The following is a 12,499-nucleotide window of genomic DNA, read 5'->3' as shown; positions in this document are numbered from 1 at the left end:
ATGTCCAAGAGGCTTATAGAACACCAAATACATTAGACAAAAAAAAAAAGTCTTCTCCTCAAAAAAAAAAAAAAAAAAAAAAACCACTAAATTTACAAAACAAAGAAAAAATATTAAAAAGCTGTAAGAGAAAAAAAAACCAAGATATAAAGCCAGACCTATGAAAATTACACCAGACTTATCAACTGAAATTGTGAAAGGTAGATGAGACTGGACAGAGGTCATGCAGACACTAAGAGAACACAAATGTCATACCCAACAAAACTCTCAATCAGCATAGGTGGAGAGGCTAAAATATTCTATGACAAAAACCAAATTTAAACCATATCTTTCCACAAATCCAGCTGTACATATTATAGAAAGAAAGCTTTAACACAAGGAGGATACCTACCCCAAGGAAAACCCATGTTATCTCACAACAAAACTAAAAGGAATCATATGTACTTAATTATTCAATAAAGATAACAGGAACTAACAATCATCTATCTCTAGTAGTCTCAATATCAACAAATTAAATTCCAGAATAAAAAGACATAAGCTAACAGACTAGATATGCAAGCAGGATCCAGCATTTTGCTGTATGCAAGAAACACACTTCAATGATATAGACAAATACTACCTCAGAGGTAAAGGTTGGAAAAAGGTTTTTCAAGCAAATAGTCCTGAAAAACAAGAGGGAATTGCCTAATATCCAATAAAATAGATTTTCAACCAAAAGTTATCAAGCGAAGTGAGAAAGGACACTTCATATTCATCAAAAGAAAAATTCACCAACAGAAAGTCTCAATTCTGATCTGCAACGCTATATGAGCAACAACATTATGAACTAACCAGTACCCCAGAGCTCTTGACTCTAGCTGCATATGTATCAAAAGATGACCTAGTTGGCCATCACTGGAAAGAGAGGCCCGTTGGACTTGCAAACTTTATATGCCCCAGTACAGGGAAACGCCAGGGCCAAAAAGTGGGAATGGGTGGGTAGGGGAGTGGGGGGGAGGGTATGGGGGACTTTTGGGATAGCATTGGAAATGTAATTGAGGAAAATACCTAACAAAAATATTTTAAAAGAAGAAAGTCTCAATTCTGAACATTAATACACCAAATGAAAGGGTATCCACATTCATTAAAAAAAAAAAAAAAACTACTAAAACTTAAAACACTCATTGAACATTGCACAATAACAATAGGAGAATTCAACACCCAGCTCTCACCAATGGACAAGTCATTGAAACAGAAATTAAACAGACACAGTGGTACTAATAGAGGTTAACAACCAAATAGATTAACAGATATATACAGAACATTTCATCCTAAAACAAAAGAATATATGTTTTACATAGTATCTCATGGTACCATTTTCAAAATTGATCATATAATTTCTCACAGAACAAGCCTCAACAGATACAAGAAGTTTGAAATAATCCCTTGCACCCTATCAGATCACAACAGACTAAAGCTAGATTTCAATAACATCTAAAATAATAAAAAACCCAAAATACCCATTGAAACTGAACAATTTTCTATTCACTGATAACTTGGCCAGTGAAGAATAATGAAAGAATTAAAAACATTTTAGAATTCAATGAAAATGAAGATACAACATACTTCAAATTATGTAATACAACAAAAATAGTGCCAACAGGAAAATTCATAGCAGTAAGTGCCCTTGTATAGAAATTGGAGAGATCTTACACTATCAATTTAACAGAATACCTGAAAGCCCTAGGAAAAAAAGGAGGTAAGCACATCCAAGAGGTGTAGAAGGCAAAAATAGTCAAACTCAGAGCAGTAATCAACCAAATAGAAACAAAGAGAATTATACAAAGAATCAACAAAACCAAAATCTGGATATTTGAGTAAATCCACAAGACAGATGAATCCCTCACAAAAGTAACTGATGGGCACAGAGACCGTATCTAAATAAAAAATAAAAATCAGAAATTAAAACGGAGTCTTAACAGCAGAAATTGAGGAAATTAAAAAAAAATCAAATCCTTCTTCAAAAGTATATAGTTAATAATACTGGAAAATCTAGATTAAAAGCATGATTTTTTTCTAGACAGATGCTAGTACCAAAGAGCAGATAAAATATCTAAACAGGCCCATATCTCCTAAGGAAAGAGAAGTAATTTCCCCCCCACACCCCCCTGCAAAAAGCCCAGGGACAGATGGCTTTAGTGGCGAATTCTTCCAGATATTCAAAGAAGAGCTAATACCAACACTGCTCAAAATTTTCCATAAACTAGAAACAGAAGAAACACTACTTAATTCATTCTTACAAGTCACAGATACATGTTAGATGGGATTTTGAGGAGGGCCCTACAAGGCAAAGAAGAGGGGTTAGTTAGGTCAAAGAGAGGAATGTCCTGTGCTTTTCTCATGGGTAGGGTTCTATGCATGTCATGAAAGGAAATGTTAATGGGAAGAGCTGCTAATAATGGCCAAGAGAGAAAAGCACATAAAAAGCATTGAGAGGAGTTGGGATTAGTTGTTAAGGGAAGGAGGTCAGCTGCATATTGGATATATTGTAGTCAGGAAAGAGTAGCTCACAGCTTCCTCTGAGACTGATTTTTCTGTTGGATAATATTAGCATGCATGGATAAAAGCTGGCGGCAGGAACAAGCTCACAGGAGATGTGCAGGTCAGCACTGGGTATTTGCCATAGCCACTGGGGTAAAGTTTACCCTTGAATCTAATCCGCTATGGATCACTAATGGGAAACTGAAAATGAGTGTTGAGGTTGGTGAACATAGTGCTGCCACAATTGGTTAATTCCATTCTGCAGCTCCAATATCTGCAATCTCCATATGTGGAGATTTCCTGGAGACATTCACCTGTGTTTATGCAAGGAAAGCAGAGAAAAGGGATGGGGATAGTGGAGATGGAATCTAGATGTAGAGGAATCTCAATCCTGGTTTGACACCCTTCAAGTGGACAGCCCTGGGTCCCTATAACTTTGTTGTGTCAGTTGATTTTATCTGTAATGTAGATTCTCCAGTGGTTTGTGTTGGGAAGGCTAAGGAGAGGTAGCATGAAGAATTACAAAAACAGACAAAAGAATAGAGGAGAGGGGGCCTTGTGTAACAGTGATCATGGCCTGGGCAGCAGTCATCAAGTCATGGATGTCCCTCTCGGAGATCTTGTTGTTCTTCTGGGTGTGGTGTTTCCTCTGCTTCCTCCTCCTCTTCTTCTGTCCTTGATCTGCCAGCAAGAGGTGGACCATCTTCTTGGTTGGTGGGGTGGTGTCAGATATTTCTGGTAGGAACCCATATAGACTTAGGCTGATTCTGTAGCAAAACACAAGCAAAACCCTCCCAGTTGTAAGGATGGGGTCTGATCCCTTCCAAATTCCATTCATAGTATCTTACCATAGTACTAAGATAGGGGAAGGGTAATTTTGATGTGTGCCAATGGAGGGAAATAGGAGGGTGTTTGGAGGTTTTGTAAATGTCAAAATATGTTTAGGGTAGTCAGAGCCATCATTAATTGTACATTAAGGGGAATAGGTGGTTGCCTTTTGTTTTAGGAGTTGGGTCTTTAGGGTTTGATGTGTTCTTTCTATTATTTCTTGGATCTGGCAGTTGTGGAGATTTCCTGTATGATGGGCAATTTCCCAGTGTGTGGAGAAGATTTTGAATTGGGAGCTAGTGAAGGCAGGGCTATTATCAGTTTTTATCTGATGAGGAATGCCCATGATGGCAAAGATGAAGAACAGATGGTGAATCAACCTTTTTGAGTTTTCACCTGTTTGGGCTGTAGCCCACATAAAATGCGAGTATGAATCTACGGTGACAAAAACATATTTCTGTCCACTGAATTGGGGAATATGAGTAACATCAATTTTCCATAAGGCATTGGACTTAAGGCCTTGGGAATTGGTGCCCATCATTTCTAAAGCTGGGGTGGTAATGAGGGTTGCACAAGAGGAACACTCTTTTTATTATCCTTTGAAGTTGAGCAAGAGGGATGTGGGAGAAGCAGGCATGAAACCCCTTTATATTTGTGTGTATGCGTGAATAAAATTGATCTGCTTGTTCAATGGAGGCTATGAATGTACCTATTGAGGCGGTTTGGTCAGTGAGTGAACTTCCATCAGATATAGGACCTGGCAGGGGACTGTGAAATAGGACATGCTGGATGTAGATGGGGGAGTCGTTTTCCTAAAGGAGTGTGGAGACCTGTATGAGTAGAGGTAAAAGTAGGTTGGCATCTAGTTTGATGAAGGATCTTGACAACCAGGGGAGCATGTACACTGTCTGAAAAGAGTGAAAAGAGGTTAAGGTGGCCCTTGAATTCTTTTAGGGCTAGATCAATGGTATATAATCCTTTATATGGGGGGGGGGTTGATTGGGTAGTTCTTTGAATCAGAGGATAGGGGGTTCATCCTCAGGGAAGTAGCATATTACTGCTGCAGCTTTCCTCTTTCACCCATCAGTAAATATTGAGGGGGCTCCCACTATGTGTAGGGCAGTTGGCTGTGCACAGACAGCCTGGTTTCCAGTCAAGCATAGGTCTTGAAACCTGGAGATCCAATGGGTGGTGATTTCCACCTACATGGGACAGAAGGTGTTCCATCTTGTCTCCTGGACCCCTGGCTCATTACCACTTCCACAGCCCCCGCAGGAGAGGTATGTGACTGTTATCACACAGACAATGTCCCAAGTCTCTGGCATTCTGGCTAGACTCCAGCCCCACAGTTACCTGACTAAAGCCAGGTAGGCTCCTCCCCACAGTTACCTGATAGCCCAGCCCCACTATAAAAGAGACTTCTTGGCCCTTCCTCACTCTCTTTAAGCTTTACCTTTCTTACTCTCATCTCTAGCCCTCCTTCTCTCTCTCTCTCCCTTTGCTCCTTTCTCCATGTGGCCATGTCCAGCCCCTCTCTCTTTCTATGTTCTCTCTTTCTCTTTGCCTTTCTATAATAAAGCTCTAAAACAATAGACTGTCTCTGCTCATCAAGGCCTGCCATGCTAGAATGATAGGATAAGCATTCCCCTAATGAGCTGTGTCTAACCTTCGACCAGAAGGCCTTCCTGTGCTCCAGCCATGGACCGGGCCAAGGACTCTCACCCACATGGGAACCACCCAGAGCCTCCCTCTCCCCTGCCAATTCCTCCTTTCACCAGGGGTCTGACGAACTGCCACTGGGGCCCCCATTTGTTTTCAGCTCTTCTATGGTGTCAAGTGTGAGATGCCCAAGACTGAGAACCTGTTAACAAGGGCTGCCCCCTGTTCAAATTCTGCCGAGCTGGGATTCCGTGGCTTCCCACAGTCAGACACCCAACCCGGGCCTCGTGGAAAGTGTGTGTCAATCCTTCTGCTTCTGCCAGCCCAGAGCACTAGAACTCTGGTGGAATGCGGGTTTTCTCCTACTCCCTCTTTCCCCCACACCCACTGCCCTGAAGTTATGGGCCGAATTGTTCAGGTGGCAGTCATTGCAAAGAGGGAGGCAAAGGCTCAATTTTTGCCAGGATAATGGTTGTCAATTTGTCTTGGGAATCCTATTAAGCTGACAGCAAATCGGGAGTGATTTTTGATTAGACACTGAATGTTAGAGAGGGAGAAGGCTGTGACAAGAATGTCAGGTTCTTTCCCTAAGGTTTGCAGGGCTCTATCCCTGATGTTTTTAATCATGATAGTGAGGCATTTACCTCATTTAAAATTTGCAGATAAACCACCCATTGGGATATGAAGCCATTCCTGCACTCCCTGAGGTTGGTAAAGAGTTTGCACAAGTGTAGAGGAGGAGCTAAAGATGAGGAGTTGTATAGGTTTTGTTGGGTCATACCTAGCAAGAGCCATTATCTTTTGGGGCAGCATTGATAGAATTTAGAGCTTGGCTGCCTCAGGGGACAGTGTTCTCATGGAGGAGGGACTTTTGTCACCTTTCAGGAGGCTGAAGGGTGCTTGTAGGAAGGAGGAGCCAGGGACAAAGCCAATTGAGGTTGCCCAGAAATCTCTGGAGGAAGGCAAGAGTTAATTTTTGAGGGAAGGGAAGGGTGGGTTTGAGGGGACTTAGTGAAGTGAGATCTCTGTTCCTAAAAATGCAATGGGCAGAAGAAGTTGGATTTTGTGAGCAGATATTTTGAATCCTAGGGAAGATAGATAAGGTACTAGCTGGGCTTTAAGTTGGGAAGGGGTGGTAGAAAAGTTTCCCCAAACTAATGTATCATCCACATAATGCTAGATATTGAGTCCTTTGTCTAAATAGGGTTTCAATGCAGTGGTTACAGCCTCCAGACAAATGGGTGGACTGTTAGCCATTCCCTGTGGTAAAACAGTCGATTCATATCGTGAGGCTGTGCCAGAGATGTTAATAGGGGGTACTGAGAATGCAAATTGTTCAGTCTCAGGGGTGGAGGGGGATGGAAAAAGGTCTTTTATGTCTATTGCTAACAGGGGAATATTAGCAAGGATGGATGAGGCAGGGATGGATGATATGTGGGGTATCCCTCTTTGTTGGGAACCCCAGAGGCATATAGTTTTTTTTTGGGGGGGGTTGTTTGTTTGTTTGTTGAGACAGGGTTTCTCTGTGTATCCCTAGATTTCCTGGAACTCACTCTGTAGACCAGGCTAACCTCGAACTCAGAAATCTGCCTCCCTCTGCCTCCCAAGTGCTGGGATTAAAGGTGTGCACCACCACTGCCTGGCTAGGCATATACTTTTAATTGTCTTCAGATCTTGTAATAATCTCCATCCCCCTGAGCTTTTTCTTTTACAGCAAACACAGGGGTATTCCATTGACTGCCAGATTGGTGGAGATGTTGTAGCAAGAGCTGTCCTTCTACTAGCTGTGTGAGGGCTCTAAGGGTCTCCTTTGACAGAGGCCACTCTGAGTCCATATTGCTTCATCGGAAACCCAATCAAGACATGGATTACTACATCTGACAGTAGCCCCTAGAACTGGGTGTTATTTGGAGGAGGGTTTTTAAGGTCTTCTTGGGTATTATCTTTATATCTTCTATTGTAATGTGGTCTTTTTCTGGTTGGGGGATAAGAACTACCTCTAAGGCTTATAAGATATCTCGCCCTAGAAGATTGGTGGCTACTTGAGCCACCAGGGGCTATATGTGGATGGTTGCTCCATCCAGATCTTCACACCTATAGACGTTTTTTGGTAATGAATACTTGAGAGGTACCACCTATGCCAAGGAGCTGGGGCCCAGGGGTCAGCTGTCTGTCATATGGGATTTCTTGCTATCTTAAAATTTTACAGTCTGCTCCAGTATCAATAAGGCACTTGAATGGTTTATTATATATTTTACTGGTTAATTTTGAATGGGAGCCTCTGATATGCTACATACACATAGGTTTCTAAGGAAGTAGTTGTCCCTCTTACTGTCAGGGCTGAGGGCTTCCCTGTCTGAATGTTAAATGCTCCAGAGGCTTACCATACTTATCATATACAGTGGTAAATTATCTCCTCCTGTGGAAACCTTTCCTGCAGCAGGGACAGATTTTCTTACTGTGATTAGAATCTTGGGGAGAGACTTTTGTGGGCATTCATCCCTCCAGTATCCTGCCTCTCTACATTTGAAGCAGATTCTTTGTTTTTACTGCTGCTTCAAATGACTAAGCCACAGATATAATCTGGTGTGATACAGTTCCTATATCTCTGGTTTCTACAGTCCACCTATCGTGATGTTCCTCCCAGAGACCCTGGAAAGGAAGTCTGGATTCAGAAGTCATACCTTCCCATACAATGGTTTTAAGAAGGAGGTCTCTGGCTGTGGGGTTGGGAAATTTTATTTCTAGGCTCGTTTTGGTTCTGAGAATAAAATCAGATGTGGATTTACCAGACTTTTGATGGAAAGAGAGCAGGGAGGAGGGTCTTGTGACCCTCAGGGTGTAGTGAGCCTATTCCTAGCTTGGGTTGCACAGAGGCAGACCTACTCATAGTACCCAGCTGGATAGGTTGTCTGCTGTGCTCCAGTAGGAAAGTCTTCCTGGTCAAAAAGTGCATTAAAACCCCATGGGATGTTGCCTCTGTCCTGGTTTTACCTGACTTGTTGATGACATTCATCTTGAAAGAAGGCTTCTCATTCCTATAACATTGGTCCAGGAAGGGCAGAATGACAAATATCTCTCCAATCTTGGGAGGTATTTAAGTTGGCAATATGGCACTGTAGGAGAGATTTTGTCTAGGGTGTGTGAATGACATCTTCCTTTTCCTCCTGCCTAAGTTCTTTTAAGTATGAGGCTTGGAGTGGGTACCAACTAAGGGGTTTATTTTGGCTTGGGTTGATATTAACCAGAAATGATTGAACAGTTTGGATTTTTAGTTCTGTATGAGACTCCTGAGTAGCATGGGAGGTAGGGTTAGTTTTTGAAGAAAGTCTCGAATATTACAAAGTTGTTGGATGGTAGATGGTTGGGGGTAAGGGACTATGGAGTTACGTGGGGCTTCGTCTATGAGTTTTGAAGGTATTTTGCTTTTACAGCTTGGAGAAGGGGGAGGAGAGTTATCTCTCTCTAGTGAATGGAGGAAGTTGAATTAAGGGAAAGGCAGGTAGAAGCTCCTTTGTTTTTTGTTTTGTTTTGTTTGTTTTGGTTTTTTTTAATGGAGTCTTGCTTTTGAGTGGGAGAGGGAGAGGCAAGAGGAACAGATGGTTTATGTAGTGTCTCCTACAAGGAGTAAGGAGGCAGAAGTGGGTAGATAGATTTTTATTTTCCTTATTAGTTGGGTAAGGGCTGTGAAATCTTAAATAGAGTGGTATTTAAGATCTTGATCTTCGGGTTCATCTGACTGAGGGCGCGCCAAGAGTGATGTTGCTATCAGTCTGTCCTATTTTAGATGACCCTATGCATTGCCAAATTGCCAAATTGCAGGTAAGATTGGCAAAGCATCACAGGTATCTTTTTGGGTATCTTTGTTTTTGATGAGAGAACTAACAAGTGGATATAATCCAAACAAGCATAGAATACCCAGGACACAATCCACAGAACTCAGGAAGGTTATCAAGCCAAAAGGCCTTAGTAAAGATGCTCCAATCCCACTTGGGGGAACATGAGAGCAAAGGGCAGAGGGAAGGGCAGAGAGAGGGTGTGGAGGGGTAAGGGAATAGAGAAACATGATCAGGTATTGGGGGAAGACCAGGAATGAAGCCACAAGTGTTAGCAGAATGAATGGAAATATACAATCTTAGGAGTTTGGAGGTAGGATAATCATCCAGAATGTATTAGAGATCTGAGAGGTGAAAGAATCTCAAGATTCAAAGTGAGAGATCTTAGATGAAATGTCCAACAGTTGAGAGAGAGAGAGAGAGAGAGAGAGAGACATGGAGGAATCAACATCCAGTAGAAAGACAGTACATCAAGTGGAGAGATGGAGTTGCTATTCAACAGTCAAAAAACTCTGACCCAGAATTATTCCTGTCTAAAAGAACTGCATGGACAAAAATAGAGAAGAGAATGCAGGAAAGAAATTCCATTAACTGGCTCAAACTAGAACCCATTTCAAGGGGAAGCTTCATGGCCTAATACTATTCCTGATGCTATGGTGTACTTACAGAGAGGAGCCTAGCATGGCTCTCCTCTGAGAGGCCCAACAAGCATCTGACTGAGACAGAAGTAGATACTTACACTCAACCAATGGTCTGAAGTCAGGGACCCTGTGGTTGCTTGGCCTCACATGCATGAGAGAAGTAACTCTTGAGAGACTTGAGGCTGCAGGGAATAGGTAGGCTTCGCAGGGTTTGGGGTGTTGTGGGAGTGTGGGAACATCCTCTTGTAGATGGGGGAGTAGGAAATGGCATCAGAAATTGTTGAAGGGCACAACAGGTAGGACATAATGAATGGACTGTAAAAAATGATTAAAGATAATAAAAAGTAAAAATAAAAAAATGAAAAAATAATCCATAATTTGAGTTCTTTGTTTAGAAGCTTATGAAGCCACTGCCCCACAAAAAAACCCTACACTCAAATGAGAAAATTTGGGCATGCAAGAGATAGCTTCTTCAGGGTAAGAGTACATCTACTGGTTGAAAACATACGTATGGATAAATTATATGAAGGAACAGGTTATAGTTAGAATACATATGTATATACATGAATATACATGTAATATATATTAATAATAATATAATGAATAATACATATATTCATTAAAGAATACTGGAGATAATAAAATTATTTAGATGGTTATTATTAACTAATATACTGCTTTTTGAAAATTATTTTAAGAAAACATATGAGAAATTGGAAAGTTGGCTCAGTGGTTCAAAGCAAACATGAAGGCCAAAGTTTAGAATGCAGCACGTTCTGCCAAGGCTTGTCAATCCAGCTCAGGGTAGGGATGAAGACAGGAACATGACTGAGTCTTTCAGGCTTGCCCTCACACTGGTCAAAAATAGGTTCCTGGAAAGACTAAAAAGGAATATTAGGAGAGTTACAGGCAAGAATACCTGAGTCTCTTCTTTACTCCACACATCTACATAGATATGAAGTCTCACGAACAGAACACAGCATGTAAAATACATAGATAAAATATGGGCTCAGTTTATCTAAAAGACATGTATATAGTGTTGGAATGGCTATTAGTCATTCTGAAGTCTTTGCTGACACAGTACATTATAGCAAAGACAGGAGCATAGTTCATTTACCATGTTCAAGTATGATTATATAAAACAACATTTAGCTTGAAGTTAAAAGCCAATCTATTTGGAAATGTTGTAGATATTTCAGATAAAAATGAAATTGAGCAGGTTCTCAGATCAGAGACTTAAGTGCTAGCTTACATTAATTTTTGAACCCTGCAGTTTTAATTAGGAATAGATATGAACAAACATGCTTACTTTTACCCATACAAGTAATTGGCAATCCAGCTAGCCAATTACCTACAAATTTTGGAATGCTGAACCCTTGATTCAAAAACATGTGAAAGGGATTGAATGCTGCAAAACTGGCCTAAAGACAGCTTTTTGCTAAACCTACAATCAGGTACATTGAAATGCTCTTTTTGTTCTCTTCCTCTCATCCACCTAACATATACCATCTGTCAGATCATGTTGGGTCACCACAGCCAGACTTCCATTCATCTTGAAAGAGACACAGAGCTTTTGAAGAATTTTATTTCTCATGAATTTTCCAATGAAAATTCAAGCAGTATCCCACTGCATTAACACTTCTATCTGTGAAGACCAGAATATAGTTTCTATATGTGACAAAAGAGCTAGTGGTTTTCTTAGACTGAAAAACATATATAATTAATCATGGTCGCTGTACAATGGCTGCAATTAATCAATTAATACATCTGTATTAATAACTCTCTGGTTTTAATATGAATAAGATTCAGTACTGGGTCTTATTAGAATTAGGGTTCAATTCAATTTGTAGATCTAAAACTTAAACAAGGATCAGGAAACAAGTGCTGGTTTCTGGACCATAATTTCAATAGTAGGAGTTGAAGATATTGAATCTATTTTAATAGCTTGGAGTAAGTTCAGTGAATAATTACAATAGAAAATTAACCAAAGGGAAATTGTCCTTATAGTATTTATTTTCTTATATTTAATAAACAAGAGCAGGAAATACGGTATTTTATGATCTATACTGTAGTCAAATATTACTATAAAGAATGCAAAGACATAATGTAATATCTTCACTTAACTGTATCTTTTGTATTTATAGATCTAAAACTTAAACAGGGATCAGGGAATAAAGCTGACTGTACCAGTTAGACTGCCTTTACATATATTTCACACACAGATACTTAATTTTTGCAAAGTATTGCTATTGGTTTCTAGGGTTAAGCAACTCTATAGAAGGTATTTATTTCTTTAACATTTACCCTTAGAATTCACATATAATTAATTATATTGTAGGTATAGACCAGACCATATGAAAAAATTAAATATACCTATGCCTTTACAGAAAACAATTAATGGTGATTTTTAACTGGAGCACACACAGGGCTACAAAGACAGTCAGCTGAGCAGGTAGGAGTTGCTGATCCTTAGTACTGCTCTTTCAGTACATACACCCAAGTTCAATTTCCATCTCCCATGTTAGGCAGCTCACAGCCTATAATCATGTGGAATTCCAGCTCTGAAAATCTGGTTCTTTCTTGAAGATTCCATAAATAACACAACACATTTGTCATTTATACAAACACACACACACACACACACACACACACACACACACACACACACACTTAAAGTATTTGAAAGCAGTGCAACATTAGGTAACTTCTAGGAAATACCATATTATAATAGATAATATGATTACATTTTACAGAAATTGAATACCAAGGGTCAATAAGGTGACCCTCAACTATAAGATGCAGTTAACACAGGGTTGCTTATGAATTAATTTAAGTATGTTACCTTGTGTTTGTAAAGCTTAGGCTGACATGCATAGATAAACTAGTAAATAATGGCCTTTAATAATTCAGGTTTGGACTATGGGACCATGGCTTCCCTATTCCATAATCTCATGCCTTTGTTCCTGATACACACACACACACACACACACACACACACACACACACACACACACA

This window comes from Mus caroli, chromosome 17 (genome assembly GCF_900094665.2).
Source record: "Mus caroli chromosome 17, CAROLI_EIJ_v1.1, whole genome shotgun sequence".
Taxonomy (NCBI): Eukaryota; Metazoa; Chordata; class Mammalia; order Rodentia; family Muridae; genus Mus; species Mus caroli.
Note: the sequence above shows the minus strand (reverse complement) of the source record.